The following is a 20,000-nucleotide window of genomic DNA, read 5'->3' as shown; positions in this document are numbered from 1 at the left end:
TAACAAAATGAAACCAAAATATTTAGTCTGACTTTATCCAGTGTCCAGAAAAAAGGTATTTGTGTGAGGTGAAAATATGTGCATATTTAATTAGATGTTGCATAATTTGCATATTTTAATACAACATTTCATGTTTTTATATACAAAAAGTAATATTTGTGTCTGGTTAAAGTTGACCCTATTCGGGTGTGGTGCCTGGCCTTAAACCTATGAATAAGAAAACATGATTCAGCCATTAGTTCATTTTATGCACTTTTGCAACTCATACTGTTCATCTGATGTAGAAACTACAGCGGTTGAAACAAAATGCATGAAATATGCACATAAGGTAGCCTTTCTTGCATTCATTCTGATAGTAATATTTTCAGAGTTTTGCAGAATTCCTGCAATTAAAATGTTCAAAATTGAACTTCTTTTAGACTCACTGGGCGGTAAAATATTATTACAATTGGAGAAGTAATCTATACTAGACGTGTACACATCAATATGAGCACATATCCATTTGTTGATTTGAGCGTGTTTCTGTGAGTGTGTGTGTGCGTGTGTCTGTGTGTTTATGCGTGTGTGTGTCTACATCAGTGTGTATGTTTCCGAACAGACACCGGTGAACAACTGCAGATTGTGAAACACCAAGTGGGTGTGCTACACTATGATCTATGGTACGGAGCTCATTGTTACTGTGTTCTAAAAATACAGGATCTGATTGGGTAATGTGTGTCTCTGCTCTCTGTGGTCTCACTAACAGTACATTTAGACTGGCCGACAGAACCACACTTCTCCAGAGTGTTCTACTGTTAAAATATCCCTGAATTAGGGGAGATAAGTCCCGTGTAGTTCCCCCTCCCTCACCAAACATATTAGCTGGAAATTTCCACACACCAAATACCGGCTGCTCTGCAACGGCCATGCAGAGTTTTTTGTGGGTTTATCATTGTAGTAATGTAAGATACTTTAATCAAATGCATGCAAGATTATTGCTTGAAACATGAACGTTAAGGTCATTATTGCAGTGCAGATAGATTTTATAAACTGTCAGACCTGCGTAATGTGTTACAGGAGCTAATTGTATGTAGATGTGAATGCATGTGTGTGTGGTTATGCTTTCTTCTCCATGTGTGTTTGATTAGGTCTGAGTCTCTGACACACAGTGTTTGGGTTATGTGTTGAGAGATGAGCGGACTGGTGATGAGATAGATGACTAACATCCACACACAGGCCCACCTCGCTCTCCTCTACCTCACATTGTATAAACACATGAGTCACACAGGACAGCCATTCAGGGCCTGGTTCACTGCTCGCTGACCCCAGATCAGTGGAGGGAAAGTCCTCTACAGTCTACCATAGCAGGGGCAGAGGGAAACCTGATTGGGACGTGTATCTGTTTTTTTTTATGTCTCCAGAAAGGGTTTCAACACTAGCTTTTGTTCTTTCTCCTAATAATCTCAATTTGACTTAATTGTACCTTTCCCTTCTGAGCTTGATATTTTAAAATGGAAAGTTGAGAAGTATCATAACCTTTCAGATGAACAGAGCTGTGTGTCAAACCCCTGCCATTTTGGCTTTGGCTGTGTGCAGTTTCCTTGGCTGTAATGAGCTGTGATAATTAGCTGAGGCAACTCTTATCTCTGGCTGGTTGTAGGTGTTCCTACATAGGCCTCTGGGTCACTAACTCCCCAACACCTACACCAAGCACTGTGAGCACAGCCACTGAACAGAGGCAAGGGAGCGTTACGGCAAAATAAGACTCAGATAAGCAGAAGGTCATCTGGAATTTTCCACAAGTCGAATCCTCTGTTCCGTTAACCTTGTAGGGTGGAAAAGAGCACAGTGTTCTCATCGCAGACGTACGCCGGCCACACTCGTCAATTTCTCTTTCGTTTTCTCATCTTTCAATTGTGTTTTTCTGCCTCCGGACATCACATCCCACCAGCCCGTTTCATTCATCTCTGGATAAGGGACAGGAACAATGGCAAAACAGGAGAAATCATTTTATTGTACACTTTTGCGATTTAATTCATTAACAGTTTTTGTGTAGAATACATTATGTTTCTGTATTCAAGTAAAAACAAATATGAAGAAAAAAAGGCATTTCAAATAACAGACGTCGGTAGTTGTGCTAAAACACCAGAATTGGCAGGCTGCTATAACAGCATCATTACTTTAATTGAACCATGTTTTTACTTTGTATTTATCTTTGTGCAGAAACGTTCCTGCACGTCAATGGTGTGGTTTTCTCTTGCCTCCTCACTGTATTAGTTCCAGTGTGTGTGTCTGTTGCTGGGTGTGTGTCTGTTGTTGTGTGTGTGTGTGTGTGTGTGTGTGTGTGTGTGTGTGTGTGTGTGTGTGTGTGTGTGTGTGTGTGTGTGTGTGTGTGTGTGTGTGTGTGTGTGTGAGAGAGTGTGTCTGTATCTGTGTGTGTGTGTGTGTGTGTGTGTGTGTGTGTGTGTGTGTGTGTGTGTGTGTGTGTGTGTGTGTTTGTGTGTGTGTGTGTGTGTGCATGCGGTTGCTTGCGTGCATAAATACAAGTAATGGTTAAAGGAAGAGACAAAATGAGGAATGACCAAAAAGAGGAGGTAAATCATATCAGAAAGAAAGAGAGAGAAAGAAGACAGAGAAACAGATGCTCTGTACTTGGTGGCTATCTGCAGTTAAATCACAGGCATTTGCATCGCAGGAAGTGTGACATCCGTGTGCATATGAGAGGGACAGTCCCAAGACAAAGACAGTCAACAACCCACTTAGATACACCTTTTTTAAACACACAAACACATACACACGTACATAACAATGGTGTGAACATGATATAACACCACCTCCATGTGGTATCTGGTGAGTACAAGGTGGTGAGAAGTAGAAATGGCTTACATTACTGTGCCTAGGGCTGTTGCAGTGACCGTATTACCGCCACACCAGAGGTCACGAGTCATGAAGGCAGTCAAATTTCACGTGACCGATTAGTCACGGTAATTAGGCTTCTCCAAACTTTGATGCAGCTGATTGTCATTAGTAGCCAATCAAACTTTTCTAACTTCCTGGTACTCAATACTCTATTGTCCCTCTAATCACTCTGACATCAATGCAAATGTATTTGAAAATCTAAATCAAACACTTCATGAGAGCCCATGAGCTCATGTTGTGCAACATTTCTATAGGCTATGTAATTGCGGAGTGATGGCCGTTAATAAAAAGACGAGGATCCCATCAGCTTTCTATAGTCTAGGCCTACTATATTTATTTATCAACTTTCCTAATATTAAGCACATTGCTTATATTTACAACAGGAATATAGTATTTACAACCTGGCTTGTATGAAAATAAACCACGGGGAAAAGCGTCCTTCATTCGCTATTTAATTGCGTAGATGACATGTATTTTTTCCCACTGCCCCTGATACAGGTGCATGATAATGGTCCATTCTAAATCAAAACAAATGTCACACATATATTATTTAGTATATGTGAAGACAAGATTAAATAAAGAATAGTCTGGTGGGTGACAATATTAGCCTATGAGTTGTGAATGATATATTATCACTTGTGAATGATGTCGAGCATAAGAAACAATGCCTTTTTTGGGGGACTTTTTCTTATCGTAGTCGCACACCTCATGCAGCCTAGCCCAAAGGCCTATATGTTTTAATAAGGTTTGTATCACAACTAAAGTGGCCAAATAACTTCTTAAGATTAAGCACATGAATCCGTTTTACAATGGGTGTAGAGCCTAACTGGCATACATAAGCAGTGTGTGAGTTTCAAGTTTGGGGAAGATCATTTTCACCATAAAAATGCACCTTCATAATAAAACCATTACATTTATAATTGCATTTGCAGTAACTTTTGATAACGGTGTTTTCCGCTAATGGAACATTTGCTCTTATAGCCTACTACCATGTGCACATTGCTGCACTTATAATGTGAAGAAATAGCCTAATAGTTTATCAACATTTTAAGCTAAACGTTCTGATCTGTTGCGTCAGCCACATTGCAATTTTTTTTTTTTTTAAGGCTAGTGGTTGTATTCATTTGGGATCTATTGCATCCCACAACTGTCCCAGAATGTGTTTGGAATATTTATTTCTCGCACAGAATAGAATAGGTCGACTTTTGTACTATGGGGGATCGTAGTTTGACATTGGCTAGTGCTTTTGCTGTTCGTTAGGCCTACTCATCTTGTTGGCTGACGAAAGTAAATGTGGACTGTTCTTCCAACATCTTCAATATGGACCTTGGTATTGGATAAGGACACTCGCAGTTGCGCTCCCGAAGTGTCTGTCTTCACTTGTAGCCTGTGAAAAAGACCCGATCACGTGACGGAGAGCCATGTGAGTGAGAGACGCTTCGGATTGCACAGCACACTCAGGGAGAAGGGTACAAGGCAGCACTCTGGGCCGCAAAAGGCATGGATAATTTAGAGTGCATTACGGCCACAAAGTGGATGCCGCCGTGAAATTCGAGGCATTATCAAGTGTATAGCCTGTGTATAGCCTGCGCAAGAAAACAAAGCAGAGCTCATACCTTTTTCAAGCAACTTTTTTTCAAATCATCATTAGAGTCGCATCATGCAGCCTTACAATGTATTAAACATCAAAGCATGTTGCCCAACGTTTGTAGAACATCTAAAGTTACATTAGTATCTCTAAATTAAGACTATAGGAATACCTATTTCTTTGTTTACCGCTCAACACAGAATAGCGGCATCCCACAACTGTCCCAGAACTATAAAATAATGCTACGGAATTATAAGCAAATCTTGTCTGCTAAATTAACTAGTGTAGCCCACAGCCATCAGGACCTAACGTAATGACAACTCAGGGTATGCTATTATGTTCTTCTGAAATAGACTACATTTTCTTCATATCTTGCTTCTTTAGATCTGTCTAAAATAAATAATGGATTGTGAAGGTGTTGGCTATATTACATGGATATATTAGACTTTTTAAAATGGCTTGTGTGTGGAAGCCAGGAGATGCTAAATGTGTTTATGTTTATTAACGGTCAATTACCGTGAAACCGACAGTTGTTTGCTTGACAATCACCGGCTGATGAAATTTCGTGACCGCCACAGCCCTAACTGTGCCTCAATATTTCTGGTAAATGTGGCACACTGGACCTGATGCCTACAAATTAATAACACATCCGGTCGAAGAACATTTAAGTGGTTTCAATTGATTTAGTTTAAATCCTCAGACTGTGACAAAAAAGTCCAGTTCATACATCCAGTGTTTTATGTTAGATATGATATCAAACCCATTTTCACTCCCTCCAATAATTATGTATCATTTCTCCAATCTACTTATTACAGGATATCCCAGCCACCAACCATCTTTCACAGATCAAGACTTTATGGACCTTTTTATATGAGAAATTATCAATACAGGAAGAAACGTCAGCACAAATGCGGTGACACATTGGCAACGCCGAGCCACTATCCATGCCAGCATCAATAATTTAGCCGCCAGCTCATAACTTATTTTTTTTTATGCATAATTGAATCTGACCAATGTTTTCTTCAGCCGTTAAAATGTAGAGCAATTTTTAAACAATAAAAGGAGTGCTCCATTGAGTTTTTATTGGCTTCTCTTTCTCTTTTGCATAGCATATGTACAGTAGATATATAGCTCTAGACACTGTAGCAGCCATTCCTACTACAATCTGTGCATCTTAGCCTACTGAGGTGAAAGGGGTTGTATTTATTTACAACTGTTTGCTTTCTCCAGTCCTTTAACTTGCTATAGATGTAGAAAGTGTGGCCAGATAGATAGTCTGCACTCACCTTTTTATAACTGTGGTTGAAAAGGGGAAGAGGGTCTCGTTGAGGTGAAGTGTGTGCGCGTGCGTGTGTGTGCGTGTTTGTGCGTGTGTGGGTAGGTGTTTGTACGTGTGCACATCAGTATGTGTGAGAGCGCCTCTTGTGTGTTCCTGTGTGTGTGTCTGAAATAGGAAGTGGAGGTGTCACAGTGTTATTTTAGGCCCATTAGTCCTGGGTTTGCGTGACTAGGGCTGGAAGTGGGGCCGTGGAGGGCTGACTTAGCTGACCTAGGTTTTGGGTACAGTAGGGGAGGATTGTCTGACCTCCCCCTGGGTGTGTGCTGAGTGTTTGCAGGTGTGTGCATAGCTATACTGTATTTGTGTGTATGCTTTAGTCTGTGTGTTTGTGCTTGCATATGGACGAGGGATGGGAGAACTTGGAGATGCTCTGTCTGTCTGTCTGTCTGTCTGTCTGTCTGTCTGTCTGTCTGTCTGTCTGTCTGTCTGTCTGTCTGTCTGTCTGTCTGTCTGTCTGTCTGTCTGTCTGTCTGTCTGTCTGTCTGTCTGTCTGTCTGTCTCTCTCTCTCTGTCTCTCTCTCTCTCTCTCTCTCTCTCTCTCTCTCTCTCTCTCTCTCTCTCTCTCTCTCTCTCTCTCTCTCTCTCTCTCTCTCTCTCTCTCTCTCTCTCTCTCTCTCTCTCTCTCTCTCTCTCTCTCTCTCTCTCTCTCTCTCTCTCTCTATCACCCTCTCTCTCTATCACCCTCTCCCCACTACACCATTCTCTTTCTCTCTCTCTCTCTCTCTCTCTCTCTCTCTCTCTCTCTCTCTCTCTCTCTCTCTCTCTCTCTCTCTCTCTCTCTCTCTCTCTCTCTCTCTCTCTCTCTCTCTCTCTCTCTCTCTCTCTCTCTCTCTCTCTCTCTCTCTCTCTCTCTCTCTCTCTCTCTCTCTCTCTCTCTCTCTCTCTCTCTCTCTCTCTCTCTCTCTCTCTCTCTCTCTCTCTCTCTCTCTCTCTCTCTCTCTCTCTCTCTCTCTCTCTCGCCCTGCCCTGCCCTGCCCTGCCCTGCCCTGCCCTGCCCTGCCCTGCCCTGCCCTGCCCTGCCCTGCCCTGCTGTGATCCAGACAGACAGTGTGTGACAGTGAGCAGCCAGCGCTGTTGAGATGGTTTTATGCACAGTGAAGTGTAACGTGAGCAGAGTTATTCTCAGCTCCTCCGTTTACAGAAGAACAACAGGAGCTGAAGGACGAGAGAGAGAGAGCGAGCAAGAGAGCGAGAGAAAGAGAGCATCTTCAAGTTCTCCCATCCCTCGTCCAGATGCAAGCACAAACACAGACTAAAGCATACACACAAATACAGTAAAGCAATGCACACACCTGTACACACGATTGCACGCACAGACACACACAAAGTTATTATTACATTTGTTTCAACAATTGATTGAGAAAAAGGTGATATATGCATTTTATATTCACATTATAAATTAAATGAGGTCATAGTGGGTGCATTTAATGCTGCAGTGTTTTATATTAAGCTGCTGGTATAAGAGAGAGAGAGAGAGTGAGAGAGAGAGAGAGAGAGAGAGAGAGAGAGAGAGAGAGAGAGAGAGAGAGGGAGAGAGAGAGAGATAGAGAGTTGAAAAGCAAAAGGAATCGTTGCTCTCTTGGCCCCGGCATGCATTGGCGACCCTGCTACAATTCTCATTTGTTTTGCAATAGCGCTTAATAAATATTGATTTACTATTTTAATTACATGCTAATCTCAAAACACATAGGTGCCAGCTTTATGGCTCTCTCAAGACATAGGGCAAATTTCCTCTTTGCAAATATTTATTAGTGACGTGGTCCAGAGAGGGCTATAAAAGTGACTAGTGATCATTAAACAGACAGTAACTGTCTACAAGTGTCAATATCAGCCATGCCAGTGGACAGGCCAACCAATCAATTGTAATATAATTGCGCTGCCCCTTTAAGAGCTATGTAAATCAAGTAAGGAGATAAAACCGCTCGAAAGTTGTTACTATGGAATAGTTATGATGATTAATAGTGAATATGCTGCATAGGTAGGTTGAAGACATTACATTAGAAACATGATTTAAAATGATGTACTGTGGAAGTCAGTTCAGCTGTGTAAAATAATTATGGGTTTTTGTCTCAGTCTAATTCCAATAAAATGCTACATTGAATAAGAAAACAATTACTAAAATACAAATATAACAAATTTGAAGTATGAAATAAATTTGAACGCAGGGAAACAAATTAATTTGTTAGCAATTTTTTCTCTCCTCTCTCTCTCCTTTTTCTCTCTCTGCCTTTCTCATTTCCTCCCTCCTTTCCTAATCCTTCCATCAGTGAGATATATTGAAACTGAGACTGCATTAAGGTGATTAGAAAGCTGAGATATTCAGGGGAAAGCTTGTCTTTTTCAAAGGGGAAAAGCCTGAGTATGGGTAAACAACTTACTATTCATCTCCTCAGTGTTTCATTTGAACTAAACATAATGGACATCAAATAGTATAGTACATAGTATATATTTTTTTGTATTACTTATATGTGAGTATGCATGTGTGTGAATATGTATGTGTTTGGGAATAATCTATGCACTGTGCAAGGTTTGCATGGTTTGTTCCTCAGATCAAGGTTGCTGTTTGAGCCTCAACTGGACCCAGAGCTGAAAGAGCAGAGAGAGCTGCATCGATTAGCTATGATATGGTTCCAATATGGCCGCTCGATCAGGCTTCGTGAGCAGCTCCCTCAGGACTTTGATTTCTCCGTCAAACAACAATCCTGGACCCTGGCCTTCAAAGAGAAACACCATCTTTGTTGTTGTTTTCCCCAATGTTTGAGCGATGTCACCCGGGTCGAAGTTATCCTTGTCCATAAAGACTCTCCCACACCGGAATAGCCACAGAAACAGCTCCAGCTGGCCCTCTCCACGGCAACGGCCAATACTGGTCAATCCCCCATGGTGACGGATTTGCATTGTGCTCCTAAAGAGGCCTGTGCAACACATTGACAACATTTAATTCTGTAACGCAGCTCACATTCTACCCAGTGGCTTCAGCAGCACATCATTACATTCTGCAGCTTTCCCTCTCTCCTTATCTGAGTGTTGACCAGGACCACTCTGTCAACAGTATCTATGACAGGACCAGGTGCAGTTTACCGTAGCGTCAGAGGAGCGGTGCGGTGCTAGCAAGAGGCTAACCGTCTAACCGTCTCTGCTAATTGCCTCATTAATGATTCACCGGTGTGAGCCTGCTTTAGCACTTTGCTGTGGGGAGCAAATTGTTCTGATTGGTTTGCCTCTGTCAATTATTAATGAGGCAAGCGACCTCAAGTGCTAACACCTGGCTTTGGTGCTGCGGAGTGGCCCACCGTTCCCATCGCTGGGTAGCTGTGTTGTTCACACTGCTAGAGTATTGTGTTGCTCCCGAACACAGCTTACCTCTTAGCCAGGGGTGTATTCAGGGCTGTGTTGGTTCTCTCAGAGTGGATGAGTGTAGCCCTGGGGCAGTGACTGTGATCTCTAGTTGTATGGATACTCACGAACACTGAGTCTAGCACAGGTTACTGGATGGAGACTAGAACAGAACAGTGCTTTATTTAGGAGGCCTGGGTAAGGCCAAAATGCCAGAAATGTTCCAACTTCAATTCATTATTTATCAGTTATGCTTTAAGATACAAATGTAAAATATATGTCAACAATACTTCCTCCAAAGGGGTCCTGTTTATTCTAGTTTTGTGAGGAATCACCCTTCTGTACTGGGACAAAGCAGTAGCTTACAGTTGTATTTTTCTGAATCTGGTATGTAAGCAGTACACACTGTATCCTCACAGGGAAGGGCACGTGTGTGTGCTGCCCTGAACCACCTGCGTATGTTGGGCCTCAGCCGGAGAAAGAGAGGCTTTGTTTGTGAACAAGTGACTCACCCGGGCCGTACTGATATGGTAGTACACATTGAGCCTTACTCTCTCCTGTTTTCATGTAGGAAATCATGCCTGACCATTTTGGAAAATGTAAAGAGATGATGATGAAATTAGATGGGAGGCAGGCAGTGATAAGTATTACCACCTGAGATTAAAGCTACATTTTAAACTGGGTGTTTTGAGCCCTGAATGCTGATTAAAAAAAAAAAAGATTTCACCTTTATTTAACCAGGTAAGCTAGTTAAGAACAAGTTCTCATTCACAACTGCAACCTGGCCAAGATAAAGCAAAGCAGTGCGACAGAAACAACAACACAGAGTTACATGGAATAAACAAGCGTACAGTCAACACAATAGAAAAAACAGAAAGTCTATATACAGTGTGTGCAAATGGCATGAGGAGGTATGGCAATAAATAGGCCATAGTAGCAAAGTAATTACAATTTAGCAGATTAACACTGGAGTGATAGATGAGCAGATGGTGAGCAGATGATGGTGTGTAAGTAGTGATACTGGTGTGAAAAAGAGCAGCAAAGTAAATAAAAACAATATGGGGATGAGGTAGGTAGATTGGGTGGGCTATTTACAGAAGGACTATGTACAGCTGCAGCGATCGGTTAGCTGCTCAGATAGCTGATGTTTAACTTCTTGCGACTACAGGGGGTGCTGTTCCGAATTAGCATTTTGTCGTCTCCAAATTAAACTGCCTAGTACTCAATTCTTGCTCGTACAATATGCATATTATTAATTCTATTGGAAAGAAAACACTTTCTAGTTTCATACAAAGTTGGAATGATGTCTGTGGGTGACCCAGAACTCTTTCTACAGCGAAATCCATGACAGACAGTGAAAGGTCTGAGAGCGAAGCTCTGGTTTCAGATCAGTTTTTAAGGTCTCTGTCTATCCTATGGAACGACACGAACTGCACCCGCCTTCCCCTGGATGTCAGTAACCAATGAGAAGTGGAATGGGCCTTCTCCGTAGCTCTCAGAGGTTATAAAAGACCAAGGAGTGAGAGTAGCCCCCCTTTCGACGCTCGCCCTTACGCAGGAAGGGACCTCCGGACGCCATTTTCACAGGCTCGGTTATCAACTTGAAATGTATCCGTCTGTAATTTAATTCGATATAGGACTTAGAAACATCATAAGGTAGTTAATTTAAACCGTTTTATAGGAAATTATATCCGTTTAGTGCGATTTTGAGGAATTTCTTTGTTGTGCACTCTGAAACTTTGGACACGTTTTGTGGTCCCGTTCGATCGTTAGTGGATATTTCGAAGGACAGAGGACATCTATCGACCAAAAGACGTTTATAACATAGAAAGGATACATTGCCCAAGAATATGATGGAAGAACAGCTCATAGTAAGCAATATTTAATATGATAAATTGTTGTTCTGTCGAAATATTTTAAACGCATATTTCGCCATTTTGTTTGGTGTAGCTTCACTTGGCGAACCCTGTATTGAAAAGTAAGGATAATTTTACAAATGTAAATCAGCGGTTGCATTAAGAACTAATTTGTCTTTCGATTCCTGTCAACCCTGTATTTTTTAGTCAAGTATATGATTAGCTTTCAATTAAACTAGATCACTCTGATAGATGACGTCAGACATATTGAGGCTTGATTTCCTAGTATTTTTATTGTGTAACCACGGTTTTGTATGGCTAAATATGCACCTTTTCGAACAAACTGTATATGTATGTTGTAAAATGATGTTACAGGAGTGTCATCGGAAGAATTCTGAGAAGGTTAGTGAAAAAATTAATATCTTTTGGCGATGTTGACGTTATAGCGCTCTTTGGCTGGAATCGATGCTCTGGTAACGTTTGCACATGTAGTATGCTAACTTATCGATTTATTGTGTTTTCGCTGAAAAACGCTTAGAAAATCTGAAATATGGTCTGAAATCACAAGAACTGGGTCTTTCCATTGCTATGCTTTGTCTATTTTTATGAAATGTTTTATGATGAGTAAATTGGTCATACACGTTGCTCTATCTAGTAATTCTAGTCGATTTGTGATGGTCGGTGCAATTGTAAACTGTGATTTCTACCTGAAATATGCACTTTTTTCTAACAAAAACTATCCTATACCATGAATATGTTATCAGACTGTCATCTGATGGTTTTTTTTATAGGTTATTGGCTATCAATATCTTAGTTGAGCCGAATTGGTGATAGCACCTGAAGGAGTAAGAAACTGATGGAGTTAGAATAGTGGTGTATTTTGCTAACGTGTTTAGCTAATAGATTTACATATTTTGTCTTCCCTGTAAAACATTTTAAAAATCTGAAATGGTGGCTTTATTCACAAGATCTGTATCTTTCATCTGGTGTCTTGGACTTGTGATTTAATGATATTTAGATGCTACTATCTACTTGTGAAGCTATGCTAGCTATGCTAATCAGTGTGTGGGGGGTGGGGGGTGATCCCGGATACGGGGTTGAGGTTCGGTAAAGGTTAAAGTTAGTGAGGGAAATGTAAGTCTCCAGCTTCAGCGATTTTTGCAATTCGTTCCAGTCACTGGTAGCAAAGAACTGGAAGGAAAGGCGGCCAAAGGGGGTGTTGGCTTTGGGGATGACCAGTGAGATATACCTGCTGGAGCGCGTGCTACGGGTGGATGTTGTTATCGTGACCAGTGAGCTGAGATAAGGCGGAGCATTACCTAGCATAGACTTGTAGATGACATGGAGCCAGTGAGTTTTGCGACGAGGGCCAGCCGACTAGAGGATACAGGTCGCAGTGGTGGGTGGTATAAGGCGCTTTGGTAACAAAACGGATGGCACTGTGATAGACTGCATCCAATTTGCTGAGTAGAGTATTGGAAGCTATTTTGTAGATGTGTGACAATGTTGCGTAGGAGGTAGGTGAAGGAGTCAGGAGCAGGAGAGCAGAGATGTCTGAGGTGCATACTTTTAATAGGCAAGTCCACCAAATACAGGTATGGCACAATCCAAAAGTCAAACGCCCTTGACAACAGAGACACCCGTTACTCACGCAAGGAGGAACAAACAAAGCTCCTAAATAACACACTCTTATTAAATGCGTGAAACAAAAAATTGGGCACAACCTCACCGAGCTACATCACAAAAATAAAACAATCCCGCACAAACCTAGGCAGGCAACAGGGTAAATATATACACACAGAAATTAAGGCAAATGAAACCAGGTGTGAAAGAACCAAAGACAAAACAAACAGAAAAGGAAAAAGGGATCGGTGATGGCTAGTAGAGCGCCGCCCCGAACAGGGAGAGGAACTACCTTCGGTGGAAGTTGTGACAAGATGACATCGCCGAAGTCGAGGATCGGTAGGATAGTCAGTTTTACTAGGGTAAGTTTGGCAGCGTGAATGAAGGAGGCTTTGTTGCGAAATAGAAAGCCGATTCTAGATTTGATATTGGATTGGAGATGTTTGATATGAGTCTGGAAGGAGTTTACAGTCTAGCCAGACACATAGGTATTTGTAGTTGTCCACGTATTCTAGGTCAGAACCGTCCAGAGTAGTGATGCTAGTCGGGCGGGCGGGTGTGGGCAGCGAATGGTTGAAAAGCATGCATTTGGTTTTGCTAGCGTTTAAGAGCAGTTGAAGGCCACGGAAGGAGTGTTGTATGGCATTGAAGCTTGTTTGGAGGTTAGTTAACACAGTGTCCAAAGAAGGGCCAGATGTATACAGAATGGTGTCGTCTGCGTAGAGGTGGATCAGGGAATCACCCGCAGCAAGAGCGACATCATTGATATATACAGAGAAAAGAGTCGGTCCGAGAATTGAACACTGTGGCACCCCCATACAGACTGCCAGAGGTCCGGACAACAGGCCCTCCGATTTTACACGCTGAACTCTATCTGCGAAGTAGTTGGTGACCCAGGTGAGGCAGTCATTTGAGAAACAAAGGCTATTGAGTCTGCCAATAAGAATATGGTGATTGACAGAGTCGAAAGCCTTGGCCAGGTTGATGAAGACGGCTGCACAGTACTGTCTTTTATCGATGGCGGTTATGATATCGTTTAGTACCTTGAGCGTGGCTGAGGTGCACCCGTGACCAGCTCGGAAACCGGATTGCACAGCGGAGAAGGTACGGTGGGATTCGAAACGGTCAGTGATCTCTTTGTTCACTTGGCTTTCGAAGACTTTAGAAAGGCATGGCAGGATGGTTATAGGTCTGTAACAGTTTGGGTCTAGAGTGTCACCCCCTTTGACGAGGAGGATGACCGCGGCAGTTTTACAATCTTTAGGGATCTCGGACGATATGAAAAAGAGGTTGAACAGGCTGGTAATAGGGGTTGCAACAACGGCGGCGGATAATTTTAGAAAGAGAGGGTCCAGATTGTCTAGCCCAGCTGATTTGTACGGGTCCAGGTTTTTGCAGCTCTTTCAGAACATCTGCGATCTGGATTTGGGTGAAGGAGAAGCTGGGGAGGCTTGGGCAAGTAGGTGCGAGGGGTGCGGAGCTGTTGGCCGGGGTTGGGGTAGCCAGGAGGAAAGCATGGCCAGCCGTAGAGAAATGCTTATTGAAATGTTCGATTATCATGGATTTATCGGTGGTGACCCTGTCGCCTAGCCTCAGTGCAGTGGGCAGCTGGGAGGAGGTGCTCTTGTTCTCCATGGAATTTACAGTGTCCCAAAACTTTTTGGAGTTAGAGCTACAGGATGCAAATTTCTGTTTGAAAAAGCTAGCCTTTGCTTTCCTGACTGACTGTGTGTATTGGTTCCTGACTTGCCTGAACAGTTGCATATCGCGGGGACTATTTGCGAGGTATATTGGTTGGCTGATTGGCTGACAGCCGTGGTATATCAGACCGTACACCACAGGTATGACAAAACATTTATTTTTACTGCTCTAATTTCGTTGGTAAACATTTTATAATAGCAATAAGGCACCTCGGGGGTTTGTGATATATGGCCAATATACCACGGCTAAGGGCTGTGTCCAGGCACTCCGCGTTGCATCGTGCGTAAGAACAGGCCATATACCACACCCCCTCGGGCCTTATTGCTTAAATGTCACACATGGTATACAGGAACCACATCATTACAGGTTATTGTAATGAGAGCAAGGATTTTATGATCCTAGGATTTTAGCATTTTAGCAAGAGTTGTTTCGAATAGCTGTGTGTGTGTGTGTGTGTAATATTTTTCCTGTGTACTGTTCTCCTGTCCTTACATTAGGGTCAGTAAATGGAGCTCCAGTGCCAGGTAGCTGTTGTTCTCTGTCTAATGGCCCACCCACACACAGCCCGTATGAATCATCCCAAACCTCTACTCTACCTGGGGGTAGGAAACCTTTCAAGCATTTTTCAGCAAACTATCAACCCAAAGCACTCTCTCACAGTGGCGGGACTGCCTGGCTTTAGAGAGTAAACACAGGTTAGATAAAGGAACCGATGTGTCAGTTGTTGATGTGTAGCGCTCCTTCACTGTGGGCCTGTGTGTAATCACTCTGTTGTCGGCCATGTTGTTATACACTGAGGATACAAAACATTAAGAACACCTGCTCTTTCCATGACGCAGACTGACCAGGTGAATCCAGGTGAAAGCTATGATCCCTTATTGATGTCACTTGTGAAATCCACTTCAATCAGTGTAGATGAAGGGAAGGAGACAGGTTAAAGATGGATTTTTAAGCCTTGAGACAATTGAGACATGGATTGTGTATGTGTACCGTTCAGAGAGTTAAATGGGCAACACACATTATTTAAGTGCCTTTAAAGGTGGTATGGTACATCGGTTTCTGTCAAGAACTACAATGCTGCTGGGTTTTTCACTCTCAACAGTTTCCCGAGTGTATCAAGAATAGTCCACAACTGTGGGAAGCATTGGAGTCAACATGGGCCAGTATCCCTGTGGAAAGCTTAGGTGTTCTTAATGTTTGGTATACTCAAGTGTTTTTTTTGTATTCCAAATCAAATTTTATTTGTCACATACACATGGTTAGCAGATGTTAATGCGAGTGTAGCGAAATGCTTGTATATTGTAATAATGGCTCAAGGACATCAGAACTGACCAAATAGATACTGTAGGATGCATTCTAGAGATGAATATATCATAAAACTATAAACTTCATGGGTATTATTCTAAAGACTCCAGAGAGTGGTCTTTGACTGAGGGGCTGTGTTTAATCCAGAGGTTAGACTCATCCATGCTGTTAGTGAGCGGCCTCTGTAGTCATCTCTGTCTCTCTGGCCTTAATTGAAGCTGATGAAGGAGTCCCCCCCATGCAGCCGCCGCTGTCACTCAGAATCCCAGCGTCGATGCAGTCAGACCGTACACACTCACAGGGTGGTCACCGGCCCTTTGTTTTTACACAGGCACCAGGGAGGGCACCCCCCCCCCCCCCCCCCCAATAACAGTGAGTCAGCCTGCGTCATGGCTGTGACACGGTGGGCCCAGTGTCTGTGGAGGTTATGGTGGGGTCCCTTCGATGCGGGCCTCTCGCTCTTTCACTAACAGTCATGTGTGTCTGTGTGTGTTGGGGGGGCACAAAAGGGGCACACAGATGGGTGGTCTGACTCATACACATTTAATGACCTCCACTGTTTCTCTCTCTCTCTCTCTCTCTCTCTCTCTCTCTCTCTCTCTCTCTCTCTCTCTCTCTCTCTCTCTTTCTCTCTCTCTCTCTCTCTCTCTCTCTCTCTCTCTCTCTCTCTCTCTCTCTCTCTCTCTCTCTCTCTCTCTCTCTCTCTCTCTCTCTTTTTCTCTCTCCATGTCTGCAGATAACCTGGCGACTGAACGCTGATGACTTAAGAGTGACTGATCAATGGCATGAGGAACCCCACAAAGCACAACATCATCTAAAGATGACTTCACTGGAGAAGAAGAAAAGACCCCTAAAAACCTTGTAGAGAAATGCTTCAGAGCCTCTTCCTAGTCCCACTTTCCTCTCCGCTATTTTACTTCCAGGTTTTTTGTAAGAAAACAAAAACAAACAAAACAAAACACTGACTCAAATGATGAATCAAGATGATTGACAACATCAGAAGAATATTACTGGAGAAACCATTTCCTCTGTAGGGGGGGAACAAAACTTTGATGCATGTTACTGTAAGTAGTTCATCTAAAACCTTTTTCCCCCAAGTGGGATCCTCCACTAAGAAGAATCATCCAAGTCCAGCGTTCCTGATACAGAATAAAATACCCAAGCAACCCACCTCCTCCCTCTGAAATCCCTTACTCTATCTTCCCTATCAGAGGTCATTGTAACTACCATTGACAATATGTTCCTCGTTTTAGAGAACTTACTTCCTGTATCATTTTGGAGTTAGTTGGACTGTAAGACGACTATAGTGTATACTATTTGCATAATGAACCAGTCTTCCTCTCCAATGGACATGAGTGATGTACTATAGCATGGATCTGACTTTACTGTATTCCTCAGTACGCTTGTAGATCACAAAACTCATAATTGTGAATAGTACAATGATTACACCTTTTTAATCCTAGATTCCTATCTTTACCAGGCAGTATTAACTTACTGTATACCAAGTAGGGCATTTCGTTGACCTGTACATTTGACTAAATGCATAGAAAGGCAAGTAATAGCTCATTGTATTATTTGAATAGCTGCAGACATATTAGGGAAACATTTCTGTCTATAAAGACCATGGGACTGTGACTGAGTCATATAGTGTTGACTATATTATGAAGGTATAACCCAGAATAAAGTCTTAGAGAGTAAACATACTATAGTATCCTCAGCAGGGGCCCCGCTGCATCTATGTCATGTGTCTACCTGAGATTGGTGGGCAGCCGATCTTGTATTTGGTTTGTTTCTTTGTTTTTTCCTCATCCCTTTTGAAAAGCTTGTACCAATGGCCCCTCTGGGCTCTGTACTGTGGTCTCTCTCATGGACCTCTCATAGGGCAACACATGTCCTCAGCTAAGGCAGGTGTCTCTATCTCTCTCCCACATCACCTGGCATGGTTTACCCAGGTGCTCCTCTGTACGACCAACAAGGAGAACGGAACATCACAGTGTGATTTCAAGGTTGCAGAAACCATATTGACTTTTGACCTATCGCAAACTGTCTACTGAAGACATAACAACAACCAGACAAACTACAGCTGTTGGTGCAAGAGAGGATACTGTGCATGGAACGCAACGCACGCCAGATAACCTGGAAGCATCTTCATCCTCTTGCATCCTCTACCTATCCATGTGCTTCCAGGACAAACCTGATACCGAAACAGCCCCTCGCCTGCTCCCACAATCCTCTCTGCTCCTCCTCTCGCCCATCCCAGAGACTCGTGAGGAGAGCGCCAGTCAATCTGTTTATAAACGTTACGGATGGATGCACATCGTGACGGTTAAAAACAAACAAACACATACACCCACCCACCCACACACACATAAACACTCTCAAAGGGAGACAAGTGGAATACAGTGGTGTATGTATGTATATTCTGTATGTATAGAACCCTCAGCTGTAAGTAGTACATGTTGACATGTAGATGAAAATATGCATTGTGATCAAAATACCTTCCGTAGACAGGCTGGTGGCCGTTGATTCAGACAGAGGATGAGACACTCTCTCTAAGCCAATGAAAGCACTCTATCCTATGTCTTCAGGGTACATACTCTGTTTTCCTTAATGACAGAAAATATAATGTGATGGAAATACTGTTCCTTTTAAAAGGACCTCCTAAGCAAAACCACTGAGCTGAATGGGTTTTAAGCACTTTTAAGGGATGCATAACCCCCCCTTTGATGTCTGAAAGAACCTGGCCAGAGTGAGAGAGCAGGGGGTGTGGAGGGTGTAGGGGGCGAGGGGAGGGAGGGCAAACTGGGGCGCTCCAATTAAGTGGCAGTGCACAAAGTGGCGTGGGGCGCCCTGCCAGGAACTGTCTATTCATCCCATGTCAAAGGGATTTACACATCTCAATGAGTCAACAGCACTGCCAGGGCCTGGCAGCATGGGGAACAGGGGAACAGGGGATGAGAGGAATACAGGAAAAGAGGAGAGGTGGAAAGGGAGGATAGAGGTGAGGAGGGGGAGAGGTAAAGAGAGAAAAGGAGTGCAGAGGACAGGAGAGAGAAGGGCAGAGATGTAGAGCGACAGAGAGGAGAGAGAAGGGCAGAGATGTCGCGCTACAGAGAGGAGAGAGAAGGGTAGAGATGTAGAGCGACAGAGAGGAGAGAGAAGGGTAGAGATGTAGAGCTACAGAGTGGAGAGAGAAGGGTAGAGATGTAGAGCTACAGAGAGGAGAGAGAAGGGTAAAGATGTAGAGCGACAGAGAGGAGAGAGAAGGGTAGAGATGTAGAGCGACAGAGAGGAGAGAGAAGGGCAGAGATGTCGAGCTACAGAGAGGAGAGAGAAGAGCAGAGATGTAGAGCGACAAAGAGGAGAGAACAGCAGAGATGTAGAGCGACAGAGAGGAGAGAGAAGGGTAGAGATGTAGAGCGACAGAGAGGAGAGAGAAGGGTAGAGATGTAGAGCGACAGAGGAGAGAGAACAGCAGAGATGTAGAGCGACAGAGAGGAGAGAGAAGGGCAGAGATGTCGAGCTACAGAGAGGAGAGAGAAGGGCAGAGATGTCGAGCTACAGAGAGGAGAGAGAACAGCAGAGATGTAGAGCTACAGAGAGGAGAGAGAAGGGTAGAGATGTAGAGCGACAGAGAGGAGAGAGAACAGCAGAGATGTAGAGCGACAGAGTGGAGAGAGAAGGGTAGAGATGTCGAGCTACAGAGAGGAGAGAGAAGGGCAGAGATGTCGAGCTACAGAGAGGAGAGAGAACAGCAGAGATGTAGAGCTACAGAGAGGAGAGAGAAGGGTAGAGATGTAGAGCGACAGAGAGGAGAGAGAACAGCAGAGATGTAGAGCGACAGAGTGGAGAGAGAAGGGTAGAGATGTAGGGCGACAGAGAGGAGAGAGAAGGGTAGAGATGTAGAGCTACAGAGGAGAGAGAAGGGTAAAGATGTAGAGCGACAGAGAGGAGAGAGAAGGGTAGAGATGTAGAGCGACAGAGAGGAGAGAGAGGGTAGAGATGTAGAGCAACAGAGAGGGGAGAGAAGGGTAGAGATGTAGGGCGACATAGAGCGAAGGGAAGAAATGTGGATCGACGGAAAGTAGAGAGAACAGTAGAGAGGAGAGAGAAAATGAGACAACAAGCAAACAATGTGACAATGTTGAAGTTAAAGGGTTCCCACATTTAAGAATGTAGGGCAGCATTTCAGACAAAGCCAACATTATTCTCTCAGCTAGACCTGACCAGACAAAATCTTCTCTTCTCTCAGGTCACCTCCACAACTCCCCTCCTACCCTTCAGCCACAGAGTTCACTGATCCCGCCACCCCAGCTAGTGCCACTTCCCCACAGCCCTGTGACCTCACGTCCTA

The 20,000-nt window shown here is 43.4% G+C and overlaps 1 protein-coding gene across 1 annotated transcript in view; it reads left to right on the top strand.

The window, feature by feature from the left end:
- LOC120024737 (transcription factor Maf-like) overlaps positions 1–17,301 on the top strand; it is a 165,587-nt gene extending 148,286 nt beyond the window's left edge. The window contains exon 3 of the mRNA XM_038969016.1: positions 16,383–17,301. The gene's annotated coding sequence lies outside the window, so the exon portion shown is untranslated. The remainder of the gene's footprint in view (positions 1–16,382) is intronic.
- The last annotated feature ends 2,699 nt before the right edge of the window (positions 17,302–20,000 follow it).

Source organism: Salvelinus namaycush, chromosome 30, assembly GCF_016432855.1.
Source record: "Salvelinus namaycush isolate Seneca chromosome 30, SaNama_1.0, whole genome shotgun sequence".
NCBI lineage: Eukaryota > Metazoa > Chordata > Actinopteri > Salmoniformes > Salmonidae > Salvelinus > Salvelinus namaycush.
Note: the sequence above shows the minus strand (reverse complement) of the source record. Positions and strands in the feature narration are given on the sequence as shown.